The sequence below is a fragment of the Ursus americanus genome, chromosome 4, assembly GCF_024610735.1.
Source record: "Ursus americanus isolate L20-20 chromosome 4, mUrsAme1.1.p, whole genome shotgun sequence".
In the NCBI taxonomy this organism is placed as follows: Eukaryota; Metazoa; Chordata; class Mammalia; order Carnivora; family Ursidae; genus Ursus; species Ursus americanus.
In genome coordinates, this window is record NC_142130.1 from 47,639,780 (window position 1) to 47,666,282 (window position 26,503).

The 26,503-nt window shown below is 40.3% G+C and overlaps 1 long non-coding RNA gene across 9 annotated transcripts in view; it reads right to left on the reverse strand.

The window, feature by feature from the left end:
- LOC123784087 (uncharacterized) overlaps positions 1-26,503 on the reverse strand; it is a 116,874-nt gene that overhangs the window by 57,105 nt on the left and 33,266 nt on the right. For 6 of the 9 annotated variants that reach the window (XR_015724215.1, XR_015724211.1, XR_015724213.1 and 3 more), the window contains exon 3: positions 3,684-3,906. The exons of the other annotated variants lie outside the window; for them this stretch is intronic. This is a non-coding gene — a long non-coding RNA (uncharacterized LOC123784087). The remainder of the gene's footprint in view (positions 1-3,683; positions 3,907-26,503) is intronic. 9 annotated transcript variants of the gene reach the window in all.

Genomic DNA, 26,503 nt, shown 5'->3' on the forward strand with positions numbered 1-26,503 from the left:
TCCCTGGCAGTAAGGACATAAGAAGATCAGGCAAAATATTAAAAATACATGTGCACTGTACCGACAGCTCCTAGGTATTGTACTGGAGTTAGAGGCATAGAGCAGTTGTGAAGGTACCCTCTAATGAAAAATGGTCATGGTTGGACTGTGCTCCTTTATCTCCCTAATTCTATAACCCAATTTTTATCAAGGACCTCAGGCCTGAAGAGCTCAAACCGCATTTTGAAGCTTATCTCATTAATATTCACCACGACATCCTCGAAGGGGGCGGGGCATGTATCATTATCTCCGCGTCTCTGATGGAAATATGGCAGTGAAAACAGCACAGCCATGTGTGCCTGGGTTAAGGATTCAGAGACTGCTTTCTTACAGCACCCTCATCCATGTCCGATGGCCCTGTAAGAAGCAACACTGAGATAAAGCAAGTGGGAAGCTGTCATTTCAGCCCGATGTCCCCAGTGTCACTGTCTGACCAAAATAATAAAATCGAAGCCCCAAGGCTATGAGGAAAACGAAAGGCGATGATGAAGCAAGATTGGCAAAGAAGCCATTATGTATTGGCCTGGATTCTCAAACATCCCTAGAAAAATACTGAAAGCGCAGATGTGTATTACCAGACAATAGCAATTAAAGCCTATACCTCACAGTGAAGACAGCCAGCTTAGAGACCCAAGCAGTGGCCACACGAGATCTGTGTGGGATTTCTGGGACTTTAGATTTGATCCCCCTATGATCTTTCCGCACGATCTTGAGCCTCCGTGTGTCAATTTCACCGCTTCCAACACTGCTCACTGTTTCTCTTTCTGCAAATCTCTGTTTTTTAAAAAAGCAGGCTAAAGACACCTGGCATTAGCAGCCCCAACGACACTGGAAAGAACACAAGAAATGGCATGCCAGGCAGACCAGTGTTCAGTTTGATTGAGAATTTTGTCACCAGTATCTGAGATATTTGGGGGAGGACATGACTTTTTTTTTTTTTTTTAAGATTCCATTTATTTATTTGAGAGAGAGTGATTGAGAGAGAGTACAAGCAGGAGGGGGAGGGGCAGAGGGAGAGGAAGAGGCAGACTCCCCACTGAGCAGGGAACCCAACATCAGACTCAATCCCAGGACCCTGGGATCATGACCTGAGCTGAAGGCAGACGCTTAACCCACTGAGCAACCCAGGTGCCCCAAGGACATGACTTCTTAAAAACTGGTTTTGCACTTCTGGGGAACTTATCCTACAAATGCAAAAATCACACGAGATTATTCATTGCTATAATAACAAAAACTTGGGAACAAACTACGTGACCGTTAATAAGAGACTGGTTGAATAAATTACGGTACATCCATACAATGAAAAAAATTGGGTCTGAAAAACAGGATGAAAGAGGTCCTCATGTACCAACAAGGAAACATTTTGAGGACATAGCGTCAAATAAATAAAGCAAGATGCATACAAGTGAGTGAGTATAGGATGCCACTATTTGTTTAGAAATTGGAAAGATGAATATACTTAATCATTTAATGTATATTTCTTGAACATCTTCGATATCCCAGGAACTTTTCTAGGTGTGGAATATATATACTCAGTGAAAAAAACAGACCAAACTCCCTGCCTTCAAAGAACTTATTCTTATTTGCTTTTATATGCACTTTACAAAATTTTTTTAAAGACATATAAGAAACCCATAATAGAGATTACATGTTGGGAGAGGCAGGGGCTGGGCAGACGTGGGACAAGCACAAGAGAGCAAGTTTTCACTGTATGGTCTTTTACATTTTCTAAATATTTAAATCAAATAAAATAAAAATGAAAAAACAAACAGGAAAATCTTCAACGCCCTTCCCTATTAATCAGAGATGGATTTGCACTCACTAAACTAAATCTGTCTCGAACTTCTTTACCAATTTAGGCTAACTATTATACCCTCTTGGAAGCCTCTTCCATATATTTATTTGTAGAATTTATTTTTTTTTAAAGATTTTATTTATTTATTTGACAGAGAGAGAGACAGCCAGCTAGAGAGGGAACACAGGCAGGGGGAGTGGGAAAGGAAGAAGCAGGCTCCCAGCAGAGCAGGGAGCCTGACACGGGGCTCGATCCCAGGACCCTGGGATCACGCCCTGAGCAGAAGGCAGACGCTTAACGACTGAGCCACCCAGGTGCCCCTTACTTGTAGAATTTAAATAAAATATAATTTCCTTTGTCTATCCTATAGGCATTTCTTTCTTGGTTCCAAAACATCCCTCTTATCTATGATATTCTGAGATTAAATGAACATACTTATGTTCTTTGTCCTAAAACCATTCATTCATCTATAAGCCGTAATGAAGTCTCCCCCATTATCTTTGCCTTCTCTCATTGAAGGCTTCTCATTCTTGCTAATAAATTCCTTATTTCAACTCTGTTACATCCACCAGCTTCTCTGCTTGTAACTGGGGTGACTAGGAGTCCACTTCCTCCCCCACCAGAGTCCCCAGTCTCGCCACTCACACGATTACCCTTCACCTTTATTTTTATTCGTAAACTCCTTTGCTTCAGAAACATCCAAAAATGATCATTCTGGACAAAAATTCTTTTTGAAAAAAGTCCTGACTAACCGTAAATTCATCTCTGCCTGTCCCCACCCTTCCTCTCACTTCCAGTTTTCAGCCTCTCATCCCCTTTAGGTCTGGAGACGATGCTGTGCTGTGTGCTCTTTGCAGAGTTTCACCTTCCAGCCCAGCTCCTGGTCCTGCCAAAGCACCTTCTGGCCCCTTGGTCTCACGCATGCCTCTCACTGCCGAACTAGGAGAAGTTTCCCCACTCCGATTATCCTCAGCCCAGTGTTTGAAATAGTTTGGAACCATTTATAACTGTTACAGGTCACAGGCTCTTATCATTAAAAGGATCCTCAGCAGCTAGTTGACCTCCAGTGTCCCCGGCCTCTTACAAAGATGCTTCTGGAGGGCCCTGTGGGCTCCACTCACCCCAGCTTAGGGCTATTCATGCAGCTCCTAGAGTAGAAGAATCAGGCTCTGCCCATGCATCCTGTAATCTCTTTCTAGAGTGACCAACTGTTTGTTTGCCTAGGATTGAGGGGGTTCTAAGATGCGGGACTTTCCTTTCAAATACAGACAGTCCCTGGCAAACTAGGACAAACTGGTCACCCTACTTTTACCATTCCACACATACTGCTCCTGTGTGCACCTTCACTGCCAAAGGCCAGCACCAGTGTATCCTTGTTGGAGGGCTGCCCTCAGGCTGCTGACATCCCCTAACCTCGTCCCCCCACCCCCCAGAGCCAGAAGTGACTGAGAGTTTTCATATCCCCGCGGGAGCTCTTAACCAGTGCCCGAAGGATAAGGGAGTTTCGGTACGCCCTTCTGTGACCCTGATGGGGATAATACTGAGTTATGAATTACCCTGTCTCCAGAGCTCCTTGCAGGATCGGGTCATTCTTATCCTGCATGGGCCTTTGCTTGGTATCACATACTTGCTTGGTTGTCTTCCCTTTACTGCCCCACCTGCCCATGCCACTGCCATCTGTTTACTCAGAACACATCCTAATAAATTCTAGGGATTTCTAGGGAACCCAAATATTTGCTTATCTATTGCTGTATATAGGTATCTGTTCATAGATATTTGCATATCTATCACTGTACATAGTAAACCAGCCCAAAATGTCATGGTTAGAACAACCATTTTGTTATCTCACAATTTGGTGGTGTTGACTGGGCTCAGCTGGGTGGTTCTTCGATTCCATGCAACAGCTGGGGCTGCTGTTATGCGGGTGCTCTACTGGGCTGGAAAGTCCAAGATGTCCCATGGCATCAACACGCACGTGTCTGAGGCCCCTTGACAAGTACTCATCTCACCTGGGGTTTCTCATGTGGTTGTGGTCAGGCGGCAGCTGGGGCTAGAATCCTTGGAAGGATCACCTGGAATGCGGGATAGTGAGAATCATTCCCCCAGTGTGTAGTTTCCAGCCTCTTCCCTTGTAGGAGTGTCCTAGGGCTGCCACAGAGAAGTATCGCCAGCTGGCGGCTGACAATGGCACGTATTTATTCTCTCACAGTTCTGGAGGCTAGAAGCTCAAAATCAAGGTGTTGGTGGGGCCGTGGTCCTGCTGGAGGCTCTAGGGAAGAACCTTCCTCGCCTCCGCCTGGGTTCTGGCGGTTGCTGTCAGCCCCTGGCATTCCTTGGATTGTAGCCACTTCACCGCAGTCTCTGCCTCTGTTACCACACAGCCTTCTTCCCGTGTGTGTCTGTGTTTCCCCCCCAGCCCTCGTGTGAGGATACCGGCCATTGGATTTATGTTTCATCTGGTCCAGTATGACCTCATTTTAATATGATGACATCTGCAAAGAAGTCTCTTTCATAGATTCCATATGATCTCTGCATATGGGCTCACCATTAGAGGAGCTGAATTTCTTAGAGGCATCTCAGGTTTCCCAAAAACACAAAAGTTGAAGCAGCTGGGCCTTACCAAGTACTCACAAAGTGCCTTGCATGGCTTTAAATGCTGAGGTTACGGTGGAGAAAAAGATAGGCAGAGTCCACTGTGGTGGAAGGAATATCTTTGGCTATTTCCCTTGTCTAGAACTCTGAGCTAACATGTTGCGGTAGTGTGGGAAGAATAACAAACCACATCTGACACCTGGACTCTAGCTGTGCTTTGGGTTCTAGACAGATGAAAGATAATATAACCTGTCACCTGGCTCAACCACATAATCTCCCTGGGCCTCCATTTCCTCGTCTACATAATGGGGAGTGTTAACCAGACCATCTGAGGGCCTCCCAGCTGAGGTCTCCCACAATTTACACAACTGCTTTCTTTTGTTCAAACAACTTCCTAATTTTCATCTCCTTCATAAAGTCTTAAAAGTAGCCAATGTTTTGGGGGATGAGTAAGGAGAGGATGAGGGCAAGGAAGAAAATGAGTTTCCTGGGCAGTTGAAAATTGCCTCTCCCATTCCCCAAGGTATTCCATATTCTATACTCTTTCTTTTAAATTATGACACTTCCCTAAATTATTAATACGCAGATGCTCAGATTGTGGTTTCCTCTCAACTGACCCATTTGGCAGGAGTGACAGGCTGCAAATTGTGATCTGGGCCAACATCGAATGATGTTTGATCATTGCTATCTTGAGCATACACCTGTTACAGAGACCGCCAGGTGTTAGGCAACAGATGTTCCTGGAATTCACAAAGAAAAACAGGTAACTGTCCCTCTAAGCTTCTCAGAATAAAAACACAATGATATCCATTAATATACTTTAATGAAGAGGACCAGAGGGTCAGCCTACCTGATGGCATGTGTATATTTTGTTCCAAGAAAGTCAGTACAGCTGGGATATATAGGGTTGTTGTTGTTTTTTTTTTAATTAAGTGTTAACATTGCTCTTAGTAAATTATGTCTCTATGCCAGTGCTTTTTTCAAAGTGCTGTATAGGGACCACATGCATCAAAATTATTTGGGCTGCATATTAAGATGCAGATTTCTGGGCCAGTTTCAGAGATTCAGATTAAGTAGGCCTGGCATTTAATCACTGCCCCAAAACACACTGACAATAATACCCAATCCTTCCACACAGCTCCACCACTCCCTGTTCTTTCGTCCAGGCAGTTTGGATTCCAGATCAGAACTACATAAATTCCCCTCTTGCCAGGAATTAGCCCAGCCATCAGCATCACCACCCCACTCTCCACTCTCCAATACTGCTGAAGCTGTAAGGATACAAAATCCAAGGGTGAAGTAAAAGCAACAACAACAAACAAACAAAAAAAAACGGGTCTTAAGCAAGGGCCAGTGGTAGGCTCTGACTTGAAGGCAAGGCAGCTGGGAGGCCAGAAGGTCACAGATGCAGGAAATTATGGTGAGAGTGGTAGGGAGGGGGAAGGGGGGAAACCCAGGAAGCAGTTTCAAGACTAGAACATACCCTTTGTTATATGCTACTGAGAAAATTAAAAGGATTATACATTGAGATAGATATTCCGAGTGTGTTAAGAAGCTTAAAATGAAAGAGGGAAGTTTTGAGTCAAAAAACTTTACCTTAAAATTTAATATATGACCTATCACTCAACAAAGATTTAGTTCTTACTATTTAATCTGTTACATTTAACACTAATTCTTTTGTATTTTCAGAATCATCCATCTTACTCATTCAATGAATATTTATCAATGTTTGCAGAGGATACAATGTTCAGCAAAAACTGACTTGGTCCCTATCCTTATATTTATATTCCACTATAGGAGAGAGTAATTGAGCAAATAATTACATAAACAAAAGCATAATTACAAACTAAGCTGTGTTATGACAGTGAGGCTCATGGTGTTATAAGGATATATTACAGGAGAACCTGACCTAGTCTGGGAAGGAGGGCTAGGAAGGTGTCTCTGAAGAATTGACAGGTGACCTAAGAACAGAAGAATGCATAAAAGTTAACCAGACTTGGGGGAGGGGGTGGGGGTGATGGATGGAAAGCATTTCAGACAGACGGAATAACATGTGCAAAGGCCCTGCAGTGGACTGAAAATGCCCCAATGAAAGAAGGGAAGTGTGCCTGATACAAAAAGTAAAGAAAAGGGGATCCGCATGAGTCTGGACCTTCGGGCAGAGACCAGACTTTGAGCACCTTCCTGGTCTTGCTAAGTAGATAGTTCTTCAGCTATGAACAATGAGAACCATGAAAGAGTTTAAGTAGGTGATGATATTGTCAATTTGCATTTTGAAAAGGTCACTTAGACTGCAATATCAAGAGCAGATGAAGAGGACGAAAGCCGGGTGAGAGACCAGTCGGGGGGATTGATGGTACTAGATTAGATAAGAGATAACCAAGGCTTGGGCAAGGGTGGTGACTGTGGAGATGGAAAGAAGGGGAGAGCTCTGAAACACATTTCAGAGACATTAGTCACAGGACTTAATAATGGATGGGACACGACTGAAGGAAAGGAGGGGATGAGTCCAAGATGATGCCCAGGTGTCTGGTTTATACAACCAAATGGAGGATTGTATCCTGCCCTGAGGGAGGGAGGGTGCGTTTAAGAGGACCAGTTTGGAGGGGAAAATACAGTTGACTCTGGAACAACATGAGTTTGAACTCCACAGGCCCACTTACATGTGTAAGTTTGTTTGAAAAATATGGTACTATAAATATTTTCTCTTTCTTAGGATTTTCTTAACAACATTTACTTTTCTTTAGCTTACTTTAAGAATACAGTACATAATACATGGAACATGAAAAATGTGTGTTAATTAACTGTTTGTTTATTACCGGTGAGGCTTCTGGTCAACAGTAGGCTATCAATAGTTAAATTTGGGGGGAGTTGGAAGTTATATGCAGATTTTCAACTGCACAGGGGGTCTGCACCCTTAACTCATGTAATTCTAGGGTCAACTATAATTGAGTTAAATTTAGGATGCGTTTAATTTGAAGTGCTTTCGAGACATCCAAATGGAGACTTTGAGCAGGCAACTGAAGTTTGGCAGTCCGTCCGTGCTTTGGTGGCAACTGAACTTATAAGTGCGGGTGAGATCACAGAGCGATTCCATATAAACCAGTGGCAATATAGAGTAGTGGTTGAGAGCAGCGTTCCTGGAGAAAAACTGTCTTGATTTGCACTCCAGCTTTGTCACTTTCTAGCTGTGCAACCATGAAGAAATCACTCAAATACTCTACACCAAATTTTCCTATCTATGGAAGAGAGACAAGAATATTCCCTACCTTAAAACACTGTTGGGAGTATTAACTGGCATGATGCATTTGAAACTCTTAATATAGTTCTCAGACTCTAGTAATTATTCTACTAACCAGTCATTAATTATGGACTTTAGTTCTTCCAGAGAGCACACGGAGTTAATAAGTAGGACCCAGAACTAAGCCTTGATGAAATCCAATGCTAATGGCCGGATGAAGAAGGATGAAGAAAGACCAAGTCATGGTCTGAAACTGTGCTGTCCACATCTACACATCAGAGAAACTAGGTCAGCAGCCCCAGATAGAAGCTGCTAGGATGGGTTAACCCTTTCAAAGCAACTAGAAAGGGAGCCAAGAGTCCTGGAAAGGAGCCCAAAGTCAAAGGCCTAAATAGATCTAGAGAATAAAGGGAGATAGTAATGCAGAGTCAGGAACAAGCTGGAAATAGGCTAGGCGCAGGTCAGAAACCAGGGAGTTAGGGGCTTGGAAACAGCTGCTAACCATGGGCTTCCCAGACATCCTAAAAAGGTAGATGGACAGGATGGGAGAAGCCACAGTATTTCATAACATCCTTAAGTAGATAGACGTCAGCTGCTCAGAATCACCTACCATAGAAATATTTTTAATTGTCTGAAATCTAAATAATAAAATAGCAGAATTTGGTAGCCCTTCTTCTTCAAGTGTTTAAGAGTATCCTATCTTATATAAGTTGAGTCATGACACAGTATGAAACTTTGATGCTTCCACATTATGTTACCATATTATTCTTAAAAATATATATTCTTTGGCATTTTCAATTAGTGCTATTGTTTGGGGATATACTATATCATAGGGAGTATTTACTTTATCCAAAACCCACTTGCGGCCACATTCAAAATGTTCTAAAAATGTCCTCCAATATGATGACAATGATGATGGTAATAGTGATGTCATCAGTGTGATTATCAGTGTTATCCAGTGACAACAGGATTGGGTCAAATGGGATGCCTATGCTATGAGAAAAGCTATATATGTATATGTGGGGTGGGAGGGGGAGTGAGGGGTGTGGAAAGAGCGAGAGAGGAAGGAGCAGGAGCATACAATGGCAAGAAAACTTAATTAAAAGCAAATTTGGATTGAGACCAAATATATAGCAATAGAATTTGCATTATTAAATAAAGTATTGATATTGGCTCATGCTCCTAGAAGTCTATTCTCATTATTATGATAGCTTTTATTTTTCCCATTAGATTGATGAATTACTGGAGGAAGCAAAAAGTGAATTTGTCTCTGTAAGTGAAAATCACTCGATTGAGCATAAATTTCTTTTGGTCCAGCCCCAATACTAAAATAGTCACAGGTTGAATATCAAATGGTCTCTAGCCCAGGCTATTCTCAAAGACAAGCAAGCAAGCTTATTCAAAGGGAGAAACAGGGGCACCTGGGTGGCTCAGTTGGTTTAGTGGCTGCCTTGGGCTCAGGTCATGATCTTGGGGTCCTGGGATCGAGTCCTGCATCGGGCTCCCTGCTCAGGGGGAAGTCTGCTTCTCCATCTCCCACTGCTGCTTCCCCCACCTGTGCTCATTCTCTCTCTCTCTCTCTCTCTCTCTCTCTGTGTGTCAAATAAAAAACAAAAAGCAAAGGGAGAAACATTATTACCTAAAATTTAACAAATATCATGGGAAATATTTAAATAGGCTAAATCTACCTTAATATATTTTTTTTCCTGGGTAGGAATGCTGTTCTGAAAGGTCTTTGGGCTGAAGCTGTTTACTTATTGATTGCGTTTCCCACTGTGTCTTCAACATTATAATCACAGGGATCATTTTTGAATGCAGCTTTTTAATTTTTTTAATGAGGGCATGATAATGTATTAAAGGTAGGCAGAAAGTGAAAAGTAGCTATCTCTCCACACACATCCATAGGCATGCATACACCTCAACAATAACCTCTCTTCCCCACCCTCACCCCTCTCATCTCCCTCTTGATGCCCTGACTGTCTTTGGGAATCTTTGGGGGGGGTTTTTGTTTGTTTGAATTCAATTAATTAACATATAGTGTATTATTAGTTCCAGAGGTAGAGGTCAGTGATTCATTAGTCTTATAGAACACGCCATGCTCATTACATCACACGCCCTCCTCAATGCCTATCACCCATTACCCCCTCCTTCACCTGCCCTCCAGCAACCTATAGTCTGTTTCCTATGATTAAGAGTCTCTTTCGATTTGTATCCCTCTCTGATTTCATCTTGTTTTAACTTCCCTTCCCTTAATGCCCATCACCCTGTTAACCCATCCCACTACTCCCCTCCCCTCCAGTAACCCTCAATTTGTTTTCTAAGGTTTAGAGTCTCTTATAGTTTGTCTCCCTCTCTGATTTTGTCTTGTTTTATTTTTCCCTCCTTTCCTCTATGTTCCTCTGTTTTGTTTCTTAAATTCCACATATGAGTAATATCGTACAATTGTCTTTCTCTGATTGATTTATTTTGCTTAGCATAATACCCTCTAGTTCCTTCGGGAATCTTTGTTTCTATTGGAGTTTGGGGGCAGAGTAAGAAAGAATCATTCGTCCAATCCTCACCTTCTATTTCCACTCAGTTGAGGACTTGGCAAAAGGAGCAAGCGGAGGATCATAGCACAGTTATCAGCTTTCCCAGCAGTAAAGCCAGATTGAATAACACTGCACAATCCAAGTGTGGTATCAGCTATGTTATGGGCCAAAGATCACAGGGCACTTTGTTAAACTGTGCAGAAAGTGCAGCCCCAACCTACTAGCTCTCCGCTCCACCTCTACACCTGGACACCCACTGGACCATAACTTCTTATCCAGCCACAGGGGGGGAAGCAAGAACAAGACACTTAGCTGGACCCACCAGTGATAAGCTAACCATGTGGAGACTAGAGACAGGCACACACAGCTCCTGCAGCACTTGAGTCAGAGAAGCCAAGAGAAAAAGAACAATGACCTTCAACACTTAACTTGGCCCAGTAAAGAAATGTGGCCAAGGAGATGGTGTGTGCTGTCCCTAGACTCACCAGTCAGGAAAACCATCTTCTCAAGAGAAGTACTAAGTAAGCAGGAGAGGGCAGGCTATCGCACCTTTCCCGAGAGGGCCATTGACCATTCTAGATGTATGTGGAGAAACTATTATATGTCATTACTTCTTCAGTGGAAATGATACACATTTCCCCCCTTTCATATCAAGTGCTAGTTAGAGATGACCCAGAAATCCAAGGATGGAAAGGAATTTAATGAGGTAAAGCTTAATTATTCATGATCACCATTTTGGGGATTATTAACCCTCTTTTTCAACTGGCAGTCAAGAATTTCTGGAGATCAGCTAATTCAGTCACTCTGAAGAAGCTGATACAGTTTGTTGTAAATATGTTTTGCTTCACAGACAACAGTGCTGTGATGGAATGGTTAGTCCATGAATCTGTGAATAAATGAATAAATCACACACCTGTTAAATTGTGTGCTGCACATAATGAAGGGGTTGTGATGTGTTTTTTTTTTTTAAGAAAATGTTGCTTCTTTCCATTTGCTGCTCCTAAACAATTTCTAAATGTAATGTCTTATATGTCTCCCCTTTTGGTGAAGCTCAAAGTACTTCATGGAATATGCATCCTAACTCTATTTATTCTCTTCATTAATTCTCCGAGTTGCAAATACAAACACTGCAATTTGGCATATGAGTGAATTAAAATATGTCAACATTCTGATCCTGTACCAAGTCATATTGTAAGTAAAGTATGGAGAAGTAGGAGCAACAGAGTCTGGCTGGTGTCAGCATGCTGTTCACCTGGACAGGTACCCGGTGGAAGAGTGTAGGGTGGACAGCACCCTGGAGAAACCCACCTAAGCCCTGGAGCCTCAGGCACTGATCCAGGAATACCCACCATGGACGAGATCTTCATGCAGGAATGTGGTCATTGTATCCACTGGCCCAGCCAAAGGAAAAAGAAAACCATGAAGCGACTGGGTTTTCAAACTTGTGCATGGATACCTTCGGCATCCTTACTGGTATCTTACAGCTTTAAAACAATCTCCTCTTTCAGAGTAGGGCTGGGTACTCCATTATGAATGAGGACATTACATCTTTATCTAAGCTAAACAACTATTACAACATTGATTTTGTCCTACGTTGTACCTATTATCTTCCAAGATATGCAGGGAACAGACTATAGGCTTTGGAGCCAGACAATGCAGCTTTAAATTCATGCTCTACATTTAGTTTTCATTGGCCAAGCTACCTAACTTACCTGAATTTCTTTACTCATCCAAAAAATAGCAATAAAATTATTATAGAGTAGGGATGTTGGGGGAATTAGATGAGAACGTGTGTGTGTCTAAATAAAATATGTTAACACATTTAGATTGAAATAAATCCATAGAAGTTGGACACTTTTACTTTTGGCCACTTTATATATTAACTTATGTACTGGTCCACCTGGTCCATATATCCTTACCTATAACACTGTCAAAATAGGTTCTTTAACTTGAAATATCAAACAGACAAAAGAAATGAGGGGGAGGGAGAAGAAGAGGAAGGGAGAGAGGAAAAGGAAAAAGAGAAAGAAGTAAAAGTGACTGAATGCCGTATTTCTAAGAACTACAGTCACACTGACAAACAACATATATGTACATATGCATATGTACAGTGCAGTTCTGATACAGTTTACGTAGGGGAGCAGAATCTGCCATCCCAAAATGTGTCCTGGGCATGCAGATTATTTTAGGCTGATTATTTTTAAGAAACAGGCTCCAGTTTTCCTTTTTTTGCCACTCCCCTAACTACCTAAAAGAATATAGATAGAGGAGCTGTTCCAGGGAGGGAGCTATCACCACAGACACCTACCGTGTAAGATGGGCTGGGTGTGGTACACAGGGAGGAAACTAGCATCGTCTGTTACTAAAATTCCTTCCTGGGTTCCACTGTCTGTATGGTCCAGCAAACATTTTTTACCAAACATTTACCGTTCCCGTGGACTGTCCTTCTCCCTTTCAGCTTTCCTGTGAACTGTCTCAGCCCCCCACACCCCTCCTTCTCCTTAGCTCTGCATGGCCTAGTAAGCCTCACTTACCTGACTGTTGTTGTGGAGCCCCAGACACATGTAATTAAATTTGATTTTCTCTTGTTAATCTGTCTCATGTCAATTTAATTTTTAGACCAGCCAAAAGAATCTTGGGGTACAGGAAAATTTTTCCTCCCCAAGAGCTGGTGTAGCCAGCAGGATAAATTTTAACTGGCTGAATGCTGCTCACCCAGGACTGCTGCAGCTGAGCGATGCTGGGACTTCCGACGAAAAGCTGGCAGAAGGTAAGAATTCTTACCATACCAGTCTCCCGATCTCTGCCTGCAGGGTCTAATGGAAGCAACAGTAGTGAGAGTACTTTTCTTTATCTAAATTTAGATTAGCATGAGGAAATATTTATGGAACTATTTCTTTGGGTAAAGTGACTTTGGTAAAAATTTATTATGAGTACTGTTGTTTTCTATTCATCCTTTTTCTCCCAGAGATAGTCATTGCTTTCTTTTGTCTCTGTCTTTTGTGTCATTTGTCATAAGAAATGGTGAACCATAGTTTTGATTAAGTTTTCCTCTCATCTTGTTCTATGTCTTGAGAGCTTAGCTTTATGACCAGTAAGAATATTCTCTTTGGTCTCTAGCAACCAGAGGATGCCTATACTGGCATGCATCTGGCAGGTAGCCCAATAGGTTGTGGATCCAATAGTCGCACTCTCTTTGTCCAACTGTGCCAGCTCGCAAGAGAATATGTCATAAGGGGTTTCAGCTCATAAAGGTCCTTTATCATCTCAACCTTCCTTGTCACTAATTTGGCCAGACAGAAATGTGGGTTGCACTTTATTTGCGGCTAGATATGCCTGGATAGAAATATGGATGTCACCCCTCTTGTGGCTAGATCTTTCTTAAGCTAATTTTGGGAGTAAACTTTCTGGATCTTATGAGGACTACTTTTTTTTTTTTTTCTTCACTCTCCTTTAAGGATACCTCTTGCATCTATGGTTAAGCCATAAAAAGGCTTATTGGCTTAAGTCACTTTTGAGTTTAATATGAGATTCTACTCATCAGTGGCCACACAATGGATCCTTTAAGTTGGCTATATTTGAAAGAAAAAAAATTTTGGAGAGCTCTCATCCTGAACAATTGTCCTCTTGGTAAATTGTCCTATTACCCCTTAATAAGATGAAAGAACAGGATGCCTGGGTGGCTCAGTTGGTTAAGCATCTGCTTTCAGCTCAGGTCATGATTACAGGATCCTGGGATCGAGCCCCACATCGGGCTCCCTGCTCAGTGGGGAGTCTGCTTCTCCCTCTCCCGTTCCTGCTTGTGTTCTCTAGTCTCTCTCTCTGTGTGTCAAATAAATAAATAAAATCTTTAAATAAAAAAAAAGAACAGAAATTAGATATAGCGGGCTGCCTTGGTGGCTCAGTTGGTTAAGCACCTGACTCTTGATTTTGGCTTGAGTCATGGGTCATGGGTCATGGGATCAAGACCTGTGTCGGTTCCATGCTCAGCTTGAGATTCTCTCCCTCTACCCTCCTCCCACTCAGACACACTCTCTCTAAAATGAATAAATAAATCCTTAGAAGAAAAAAAATAAATTAAACATAGTACAAAAATCAAAGTCCACTCAGACCCCTTCAGACATTTGCAGGTATTATAAAAAAAAAAATCAAGACATTAGAAGGATAATTGTCCTGCACTTAAGAAGAAAAAAAAAAGGTGAGAGCAACTGTCCTTATCTTACAAATCTTTGCAAAACTAAGGAAAAAAATGCAACTCTACAGGCAATCCAAAAACTATCTATTCCTTTCCACCAATTCTAAAACCTCACCTATTCATTTTAAAAATCTTGTCAATTATTGGCCTTAGGAAACCAAAGTCCTCCTTGGAAGAACTTGTATTCTTTTTCAGTCTCTTGAAAAAAATACATCTTACCATGTCTTTGAAATGTAACATCCCAGGAGGTATCTGAAACAATGTCCACACTCACCTAAGACTAAAGGAAAAGAAAAGAAAAGAAAAGAAAAGAAAAGAAAAGAAAAGAAAAGAAAAGAAAAAGAGTCTTCTTAAAAATATGAACTATGGGAGGCACACGTATGGCTCATTTGGTTAAGTGCGCGACTCTGGATTTTGGCTCAGGTCATGATCGCAGGGTCCTGGGATCTAGCCCCACATCAGGCTCCACACTCAGAGGGGAGTCTGTTTCAGGACTCTCTCTCTCCCTCTGCCCCTCCCCTCACCTGTTCACTTGCTCTCTCTCTCTCTTTCTGTGAAATAAATTAAAAAATCTTAAAAAAAAAAAAGTACAAACTATGGAAAGGGCTCTCTTGCCCAAACTCTAGACGATAGCCTCCTTAAGATTACTTCCAGGGACAAATACAAATCTTAAAATTCTTCTCCACAAATAGTAAAAAACTTTTAAGCATTCTAGTGAGTAAACTTAAATTGTTCCAACTGTTAATTATAAATGAGTGATTTTATATTGTTTTAAAATAGAAGCTATAAAATCTCTGTGCTTGTATGTATGCTTATATTTGTCTGTTAGAAATACGGTATTTTTCTACCTCAGGATGGTATTACCAAAATTAATTTGTAAAATAATTCTATTTAATTAGCTTAAAGAAAATTAAGCATTCACTGGCACCTGGGTGGCTCAGCTGGTTAAGTATCTGCCTTCTGCTCAGCTCATGATCCCAGGGTCCTGGAATCCAGCCCCACATTGGGCTCCGTGCTCAGCGGTGAGTCTGCTTCTCTCTCTCCCTCTGCCCCTCTCCCTGCCCCTGCTCGTGCGCTCTCTCTCTCAAATAAATAAAATCTTTACAAAAAAAGAAAATTAAGCACTCATATAAATTTAGCATTCATAACAATTCTCAAAAATAAAATAGAAACTTAATCCAAATGAATTTCAGGTTTATATGGCCTGGGAAAATATTCAGTATGAAACCTAATGTAAGGATGCTGGTTTGATCAAAATAGGCACGTCTTAGAGTTATCAGCATTGACTATAATGCAGACATACAACTTTTTATTCTACTTGGGTTTATTAGTCAAATAAGTTTCTTGTCTCTGTTGCAAAATTTGTCAGCAAAACATAATTTAGAATGATGGCTGACTTTGTCTAATGTCTCATCAAGTTTTCATGGATAATCTAAACATACTATTGGGGGCAAATTCTTTGGAGAGATGTAAGTGAGATAAGAGTTTTTAGATGAACTTCTTAGCAAAACTTACGTTTTATGGTATGTGTACTTAGAGATAATTTCCAAAATCTTTTTGGCAACCTGAAACTTAAGAGTTTTGCTTAGTTAAGTTAAAAGATGGAAACTCATTAAATACCTAGATCATCTCCAAATAAGATAAAATAATGAAACATTAACTACTGAAAATAAGTTTATCTACTTCCTTATTACAGAGAAACTAAAGATAAATTTGGGTCTGTTTGCAAACATGTTTTGTGCTTTAGTAAAAGATTGTACTTTGAAGATGTATGTTTCTAGAAATTATGAAATGTATTCATAAATTTGCCAATCTAAAGAATGCTGATATAACAGACAGTTCACAATTGATTACTACTTAGATTTCACTAGAAATAAAATTTTCTAAGAATTAGGAATTCTAATTAACACATGTAGTTAAAGCTACTAGAAATAATAAGGCAACTAGAATGTATATACAAGGAAAGAAGGATATACTTTGGGTAAGAAAAGGTATCAGGTATGAAGATGTTTTTGTTAAAGGAAGTAAATTTCTCCTAAAATCAAACTGGTTATGGAAAACAGGAAAGGACAGAATCTAAATGTAAAAAAGAAAGTCATACAAGGTTTGTGGAAATGGAATCTTTGAGAAGGAATTTTAATGTGTAATCAAGCTAGCTAAGATTAAAATAAACTTATAGAAGTATGAGTTTTGGGGCACCTGGGTGGCTCAGTCATTGGGCGTCTGCCTTAGGCTAGGGTCTCAATCCCAGCGTCCTGGGGTTGAGGCCCGCATCGGGCTCCCTGCTGGGCGGGGAGCCCGCTTCTCCCTCTCCAACTACCCCCTGCTTGTGTTCCCTCTCTCACTGTCAAAATAAAAATAAATAAAATCTTAAAAAAAATGAGTTTTAATATCAAAAGTACACTAACTAGTACACAATTAGAATTTGGTTTTCTTGTCTGTTAAAAGTTTTCTTGGACTATTGATCTGCTCTTTATAATAACAGATTATAAAGGGTTTCTCTTTTCTCTTAAAGTAATCTGCCTAGAAAACCAAACTTCTGTGTTTTATCAAAATAATGTCCTGTGCTTCATGTTGTCTTAATCAGGTCCTTGATTACTTAAGAAAATGAATCTTCTCAATATTAAAAGAGCTAAGTTTTTCCTTTTTAGGACCATTTAACTTTCTGTATTTGTCTGCAATGTCTTTGTTATCATGATTAAATGGATAATTAAGTATTGTTTCACAGAGACTCTATTTGATAAAGTATTTTATAACCCTTTTGATATTTTTGACAAACTTCCCAAAAATCAAATCCTAAAAAAATTCTTTTTAACCTCAAAATATCTATGGGATTTTTCAGAAGGTTCCTGAGAAATCACAAAAGATTTGTTCTTTCTCCTTATAAAAGAGAGATATTAAACTAATTGGGCTTATTTGATATGTTAAATTACATGGGAAGCAGTGTCAAGTAGTTGTATTGTAATAAGTAAATATTATTAATATAAGTATTCTAGAAATTGTATAAAATTCCTAAAATTCTGATATATCCTGGTATAATGTTATCAGTCATAATTCTAGTTATTATCTTAAAATGTTGTATGTCACAGAAATAACCAAATTTCCTTGTGAGGCGCATTGTAATGAACTCTAATCAGACCCTTAGCCATGCTATTTTTAAGCCTTTTTAATTTCGTTATTCATTTACTCAGATGCTTTTACAAAAAGAATTCCTGCAAAAATGCTCATCTTAAAGGAGATTCATGGGAAAGCCTCTAGAATACAACTTTCTATTAAATTTAGACCATAACTAGTAGAAAAACTGGATTCAAGCAGAACAAAAATTAATAATGTGGGGCTGAAGGAACTGATGAGGATGATTACATTTATCTTTTTCTCCTTACCTGATCCCTCCAGAATTCAGAAACTCGTAGTGAGTATTCTTATTTTTATGGCAATATATTTACTTGTGTAAGTTCAGTAAGAATCTGCTCCCTTGTAAGAGGACACCATTGGAAACATTGGTTATTATTACCAAGGTTTTGACTGGAATGTCATAGTTGAGAGAGATGGGCATAGACCCAGATATGACCAGACAGCTTTAATGAACTAAGTTTGACATTATGGACCCAGTAGAGCCCCTTGGAAATATGAGCCTGATACCTTGCTTATGGAGTTTCCAGCAACATTCCCAGGTGAGTAAAAAAGATTACTTCTGGGCACCTGGGTGGCTCAGTCGGTTAAGCATCTGCCTTCAGTTCAGGTCATGATCCCAGGGCCCTGGGATCCAGCCTCACATTGGACTCCCTGCTCAGTGGAGAGCCTGCTTCTCCCCCTACCTCTGCTGCTACCCCTGCTTGTGCTCCTTCTCTGTCTCTCTGTTATGTAAGTAAATAAAATCTTTAAAAAAAAAATTACTTCCTGGCAGGCACAGGAGCCTCAGAATATTTGGGAACCTCAAGAAGAGAGGAATTAACATAAATCTATAGGTATTGCAGGCAAGGCCTAATGGTAAGTATTTGGCTTGGCTTCTTAGGCTGGAGAAGCTGTTAAAAGTTCAGTCTCAAGATTCTTTATGGGAAGTTCCAGCAAAGCAGATTTATATGAAAAAAAAAAAGAATAAATAAATATTAAAAACTTGTATGATCAATCACTATTCTTACCGCACTTAAGCAGATAATCAGGCCAGGTTTAATAAAACTAGACTTATTTTGCTAACAAACAGATCAGTCTAACTTTGGCTACCTTTGGTAGAAATGAGGCTGAGGAGAAAATGAGGAGAAAAAGATGCCTCAATAGCACTTCTAATACTGTTCATTATAACTTGGACCCGATGATGAATTCTTCTAGTTTCCTCTAATGCCTGGCTACTCCCTTCTTCTCCCACCCTTCTGACTTGGAATCATTGAGAACTAAAACTGCCTTTTCTCGAAGCCCTACAGGCTGAATATGAATGACTTGATATGAACTTTAGAGGAATTACCATAACAGCTCATGTACTTACCATGGTCATAGCAGTTGGTGTGTGGCCATTCAGAAAGACCATCAGAGACACTCAAACTACAAACCAGGAAAATCTGTAAGATTGCCACTGCCTGTCCCCATTCCATCTAAAAGGCTTCCTGACTGGCTGTCTTCAGAACTCAGAAACTGGGTTTATAGTTTGTTCCAATCATTAACCGTTGTTTTCTTTCTTTTAAAAAAATTTCCATAGAAATACCTCTTATTGAATACCTGATTACTTTGAACCACAGTCCTAACTTTGGGGGCACACCTGCATCCCTGCCTCCTGAGATGAATTTCACGGAACTGACCTACCATCAGGACTAAGAGACTGGTTCAATGAGAGGAAACGATCTACCAACTCAACTTCTGGACTTCGAAACTTCCAGTTTTAAAGGCAGGACTGTAGGGGAGTAAAATTTGCTACCCCAAAATGTGTCTCTTTGGTATGTGGATTATTTTAGGCTGATTATTTTTAAGAAACAGGCTCAAGAAGTTTTTCTTTTTTGCCATTCCCCTAACTGCCGATAAGAATACAGACAGAGGAGCTGCTCCAGGAAGGGAGATACCGCCACGGATACTCCTACCTTATGATATGAACTAGGTGTGGTAGACAGGGAGAAACTTAGCAAAGTCTGTTATAATTCCTCTCCGTGTCCCATTGTTTCTGTGGGGCCCAGCAAACATTTGTTTAACACGTATTTGCTCTTTTCCATTTTCCTGTGAATTCTTTCTTCCCTTTGAAGTCCCGGACCCTTACCCTTCTTAGCTCTGAATAGCACATAAACCTCAACTGCTGAACTGTAGTGGGGAATCACATTCTTATGGAGCCCCTGTACCTACGTAATTAAATATGGTTTTCTCTTGTTAATGTGTTTCATGCCACTTAAATTCTTAGATCAGCCAAAAGAACTTTGAATTCTTCCCCAACAGTTACACTTCCTCCTCACTAAGAACTGAAGACACCCACGGGATTTATAGAGTAGTCTCTGGTCGGGGATACATTTTCCTTTCCTCCTTGTATTAATTCAGCTGAGCCTCCCCACATGTTCTGAGAGGTTGCATTCCTCTAGCTGCCCCCCATTCTCAGGGTTTTCCCATTTAGTTGTTCCAAGTTCACTTTACTTGGAGAAGAGCTCTTAGCACTGTGTTGCTAAGGGGGGGGGGCGAGTCTTCGTACCCTCTAGTAATCGAGTCAAAATGCTAGCCACTATTTACATACTTGGAATATCACTGAAGTAATTCTCTTTTTATTTGTGTTTCCCTGAAGCCTTCTTTCTCTTTTTATGTGGCTATTCTATGTCATACTGTGGAGGTGGGAAGATTTTACTTTTGTTTTCTTCTCATTCTCTGCTTTTGTTGGTGGAAGGAGTACTCTCCATATAGGTTTCGACTCAATGGATTCCCTCATTGAGTAGAACAAGGATGCCATGACACTTTCTGTATAATTTCTGTATAGTAAACGTACCTGTGGCTCTGGAAGATCAAGGCTATACATTCAGTGCTGAGTGGGTCTCTAAAAGCACTTAAATGATACTGAAATCTGTATCTGTTTCTTTAGGTGGCATTTTCAGAGCCTTGTCAGCAGGGCCCTCTAGCCTTATAAAATCACTAAGTAGGAGACATTAATGAAAGCCTCCTGACCTCCAAAATATTGCATTCCTCTTCCCTCGCCCTATCACTTTCCTAGAGCTTCTGAAATTCTTAGCATTATTCATTCATTCTTCAATCCACAAGTATTTACTGAGGTCCTTCAAGTATTCTTTGAAAAGTTTATTTATTTAAGTAATCTCTATACCCAGTGTGGGGCTTGAACTCATGACCCCAAGATCAAGAGTTGCATGCCCTTCCAACTGAGTCGACCAGGCACCCTGAGGTCCTCCAAGTATTTAATCACAGAGCCAGGTGGTGGGAATTTATATGATGGCATACAAATACCATATACATACACATATATGAATATATATCAGTCTGTATACTCACAGAGCTCACCGTGGAACTAGAAGAGGGACAATTAAACAAATGATCACAATAATGGGTTCTAAGTGCCATGACAAGAAAAGTACATTTGCTTAGGAATCTTACTGGGACCATCTAGCCTGTGGAGATGGAGGGAGCCTGGAGAGACTTCCTGGAGGAAGTAGTATTTTAAAAATCCTATGGTGCCATTTCTTTGAACTAAGGCATTTATTTACCCTTGTTAAAATGCAAACCACTTACTCAGAAGAAAAACACCTTTAGATTAAACAAACAAACAAACAAACAAACAACTGTGGGTATTAGCAGAGATTAATATCCACAAACTGAAGCCCTGGGCTTAATTTCCCTTTTGCAGCCATCTAAAATTGAACAATTTTAAAATTTATTTCCTCAGGGGGCTGCTTCTGTGAGGAATTTTGTGTCAGCAGTAGATTTGGGTGCCTGAGGGTGAGGATAGGGCTTAGACTCAAGACACTGAAACAAGATGCAGGCTAAAGCAATAATTTCCCCTACATGAAAGTTTTGCTAAAAGCCTACTCCAATTTTGAGCTAGTCCTTACAAGTCCCACTCATCAAGGAAAATGCCTCAACTTGGCTTCTAGATAGTGAAAGTGAAGTGTGAGAGGAAAAATATCTTCATAAAATCTGAAAATATGTCTAAGGTAGTTGTGCGCCAAGACAAGTTTGGCTGGAAAAATCCATCTCGTTTTCCCAAAAGGCTATCTCTATGACCCCTCCTTCTATGTAAATTGTTTATAACTGTGTGATTCTAAAACTCAACATAAAAACTGGTCGTTCATTATTTGATAACATGAACATGTGCTGGCATCTACATTTTCTCATTCCTATAGCATTTTAGAAGTGCCAGTAAATGAGTCTCCTATTTATTATCTAGAAAAGCTTTCAATTAAACATCACTGCAATGTAATTTATACAGGCACTCCGGGATATAATAAAATCTCTAACCCTCATCTCAACCTGTGTCTTTTTTTAAATTCAATTCAAAACATCTTTCAAATGATTTGTTTCCTTTTATTAAGCAAACAACGGGAAGTTTTGTCTTGTGAAAATGAAGAGAAGTGATCAGCAACTAAGAATTTTGACTCTACTCCTTTTCCTACTGGGAGAGATGTGAGCTCTATGAGCCCAGATCCCTCTCTCTCCTCCTGAGAGTGGTGTACGTGTGTGTGCGTGTGTGTGTGAACGTGTGCGTGTGTGTGTAGGTGGGTGTATGCATGCATGCATACATGCTCGTATGTTTGGAATGAAGAGAGATTAAGCTCAAAGTTCCCACTTTTGCTGTGGGACGAAGATTTGTCCCTGGTGTTCCAACATGGAAGTAGGGAAATGAGGCAAGCTTCGTGGAAATGATAACGAAGATCTGAATAAAATTTACACTTCCACTTTTTGTTTATCCCGACAACAAACCCGTGAGGAAAGTAGGTTAGTTACAGATGCTTTTCTGCTTACAGACTTTCACCCTATGGATGGTCACAGATAAAAACAAAGCTCTCCTGTGAGAACACGCTACATGGTACCAGCAGATTGTTGGAATGTGTGCTGCTGCCTTTTGGATTATAAAACCGCACTTTTTGCCATCCATGAATTTTGCTGTGTTTGTGTTTATTTTGAGAAATTTTTCCAAACATCATTAACCACATCAGGTCTGATAAGTCCAAGAACAGTGATAGTGTTAAAAGCCCTTGTCAAGATATACAATTACCATGGAAACAGAAGAGATTTTTAAAAATTAAAAGTGGTCAGAAAAGGAAGGTTTCGTGTGACTGTAGAATGAATTATTCAAGAGCAGAAATGATTCTGAAGGACAAAGAACAAATCACACAACATACAAAAGTGCTGTCCATGTACCAAGGGACAATACCAACAAGATAATGAAAGAGGGACACTGTTGGAGTCTCACGTTAATTCCAGAAAGGGCTAAGCTTCGAAGTTTGAGGATTGGGAGATAGGGGCCTGCTCCTAAACTCTTGTCTCTAGCCTCTTCCAATGTGGTTTCCACCCACAGGAGGAGTGAGGTGGTGAGAACAAAAACCATGGCTGCTACAGAACAGCCCAGGCCATTAGGAGATCCCCAAGAAGAACAGTTATCTTCCTCCACAGACTTCCAGGAGATACAAACAAGGATGATTTGGGGAAAAGATATCATTCTCTCACTCAATGCCTTCTATGTGTCAAGTGTTATTCTCTTAGCTAGGCCCACATGGCATAGGAGATGTATGAACAAGAACACTAGCCTTAATTAAAAGCTTTGAGAAACTGATTCATGCTCCTATTCTTGGAAATGCATTTGGGACTGCAAGCTTAGTCACTTCGGACGTTTCAACAAATAGACTCACTTACAACTTGATTGTAAGTAGAGGAGTTTCTATATTAGTATTTCTGGGCTACTGATAAGGAAAGTGATCTTTGAAGAGGTTAACGGACTTGCCCTACACAGTCAGAGATAGAATGAAAACTAAATTCAGCTATTGACTTCAAACTAGAGCTCTCTTCCAAACCATCATGATTCTTTAAAATATGGTTGAACATTCTATCCCATAGATGGACCAAAAACTGATCCCCCAAATTTCCCTCCTTTAGTTCTTTGAAGCAAATGGCATGTAATGCCTTAGATTGTCTTTCTTACATATGATGAGACAAACTTTCTAGTAACCCACAAAGTATGTTACTAAGGATTACTAAAATATGGTACCATGATCTAAAATTAACACATTTTTAGAGTTTACCAAGGACTTAATTCTATATTCTACTAAGAAGCTTGGATAGCACCAAAGGGTTGTCAACTTTGGCATGTGACCCGCTTAAAGACACAGAGATAGTTTGGAACTTCTGGAATGTTTAGTAAATATGCTGTACATTTTAAGTGTTGTTATCATGAGTAGCCTGGAGATTTCAACTTCTGACATTCTCACCTTTAAGTATAATTCATTGTTCATTTAATTTTAGAATCCTCATTTTAGTTTGCAGTGAGTTGTTGGGTTAATCCTATTGTGAATAGTAATGAATTAACAGTATCTTAGTTCAAAATTATCCAATGACTAGATTTTAAGACATAGGTTCACTGAAGCTCAAAATAAGAATTTATTTTGCTAAAGCTCATATATGTAGAACCCACCCTCACCCAACAAAAGTACTTGTAAAGAGACATTTTATTCCTTTCATCAAGTTACTTTTTATTGGAAAGTAGGAATAAGTAGAAGAATGAATACAGATTATTTTCCACCTTTGCTCAAAAACATCTGAGAGTTGCTCCACAGTCTAAAATATGATTACCATTGACTACTGGTTACCTATTCAGAGCTGCTCCCAATCCCCTTTCCCTTGCTGCCTCCCACCGTAGAGGCTGGAAAATGAAGTATGTGCTTTCTTCATTTTTCTTAAAACCAGAGATAGTCACATGATCCTGTCTGCCCATGAGATGTAAATGGAAGTCTTCTGGGGGAGGTTACTTAGACAGCTTTTCTTTCCTGATGAATGGGGGTACCCCACCTCCACATTCTCCTGCCACCGATGACAATGCTTGTAACAACAAGAGCCATTTTGCAACCATGAGGAAAATAGCAACAGGATTATGGGGATGCATTATTAAAACCCTGATCCTATGCAGGCAGTTGTCTACCTGCAAATTTCTTACTATGGGAGAAAAAAATAACTGCTATTTATTAAGGCCAATGGGTGTTGATTTGTGTTAGGATAAAAGCATCTTCACTGATGCTTATATACAAGTAAGTAGGAATTTAGGCACCGACTTTTGTGTAAAATTCTTATTTATGGCATTGCTTTTGGGTGAGGGGAGTGTTCTGAGTTGGAACAGACTTGTAAATAAAAAATTTGAAACCTAATTCCCTAACAGATAAACAAGTCCAAGTGTTCGTTATGTCTCCCTTAACTCCACGATCTCACTAGCACTCACACACACATTCGTGCACACACCTGCTCAAAGACCTATATTTGCCCCTGTTACCTAGTGCTGGGATGATAAATTGGTTTCATCTCAGGCGCCAGCGTTGATAGATTGGTAGCGGCTGTCTGGATCACTATGCTGAGAATAATTTTGAGGCAGACAACACAACTCATGAGGAAGACGGTTGTGATCAATCGGCCAAGTCTGCCATGAATGTGAAAAATGGACTAGCAGCACCTGTATTTTCTAATAGTTGACCTGCTCCAGTGTATCAAATTTTAATTGCTCAACTTACTATAAACCTCTGTCTTCTCTTAATCCTGTAGATAGGAATTTAGTATTTTAAACTGGCATGTTTAGTCCTTACGTGGGCCCTCATTTACTAACTAGAAAGTGAGGTTATCTAAAGAAAACAATATCCAGCTAGGGTACTTCAGTTGGAATTGTAAAGAAATTCCAACTTAAGAAAACTATATTATAAGCTGTGCTGGCCATGGGGGTGCACCATTTTCCTCTGTCTTCCAAAAAGAGCCTGTCTTTCAGCTGCAAGAAGTGCAGGTAGCCGACAACATCCAGCCACAGTTGCTGCAAAACTCACCTCAACTTTTAAGCCAAGGCCAAGTGCTTCCTAGGCAGACCCAGACATGGAGCATAGTGGAAACAGGGAGGTCCCAGCCTGGCCATTTATAGCCAGAACAGGCAATCTTTGCTCTGGAACTCCTGTTGTACTGGCTAAGACTTGTAAAATTTGCACCATAGTCTCAGGCACTCCCACCTTGATTCTGCTTCCTTCTGCCTCTCCTTTCACAAGTGCCATTCCAGCATTCCTGCCCTTCTCTGCTCCTTCCTCCTTTATCTTTCATAAGTGGTACTCCCTCTTCCTCATACACTTCCATCAGAGTGTCTGTTTCCTGAAGGACCCAATTTAATACACGTTCCTACTATGGATATGCCTACTTAGATTTACGAGGCATCTACGTTAAATATACAGTATTCCAGAAGAGGCAATGTGCTCTATTGGCTTTGACATTAGAGAGTGTGGATTAAAATTCCAGACACTTATCACTGAGTGGCATTAAGTTAGTGTCCTCATTAGGGTGCCTGTGGTTGAACATTGAACTCTTGGTTTTGGCTCTGGTCATGACCTCAAGGTGTGAGATGGAGCCCTCCGACGGGCTCCACACTCAGTGGGGAGTCTGCTTGAGATCCTCTCTCTCCCTCTCCCCCTTTCCCTCGCCCTGCTCACTCTCTAAAATAAATAAAGTCTTTAAAAATAAATAAATAAATAAATAAATAAATAAATAAATAAATAAATAAATTAGTGTCCTCATCTTTAAAATAAGGATGTCAATGGTGATACTTGATGGGACTGTGTGAGGACTAAGTGAGATGATGGCCATGAAATTGATTTCTAAACCATTATGCAGTGCACACATTTTAGGTATCACTATTATTATTCCCAGGAATCTCAAATATCAGTTACCAGCTGATCAATTACCATTTCTTTACAAATCTTTATTGTGCCCTTACCACCACTGGTGTGGACCTAGGAAACCAGCTGGGCAAAGTCCCTGCTCTAGCAAAGCTTACATTTTCTAAATGAACCAAGTACATACAAGCTTCATTTTAAAAATATTACTAAGTGAGCAACAGTTCACTAACAGGGGAGGCCATATCTCTGTGTCGGTTCAAGTCTAATTGCAGTTTGGTCTTGTCCCAGGAT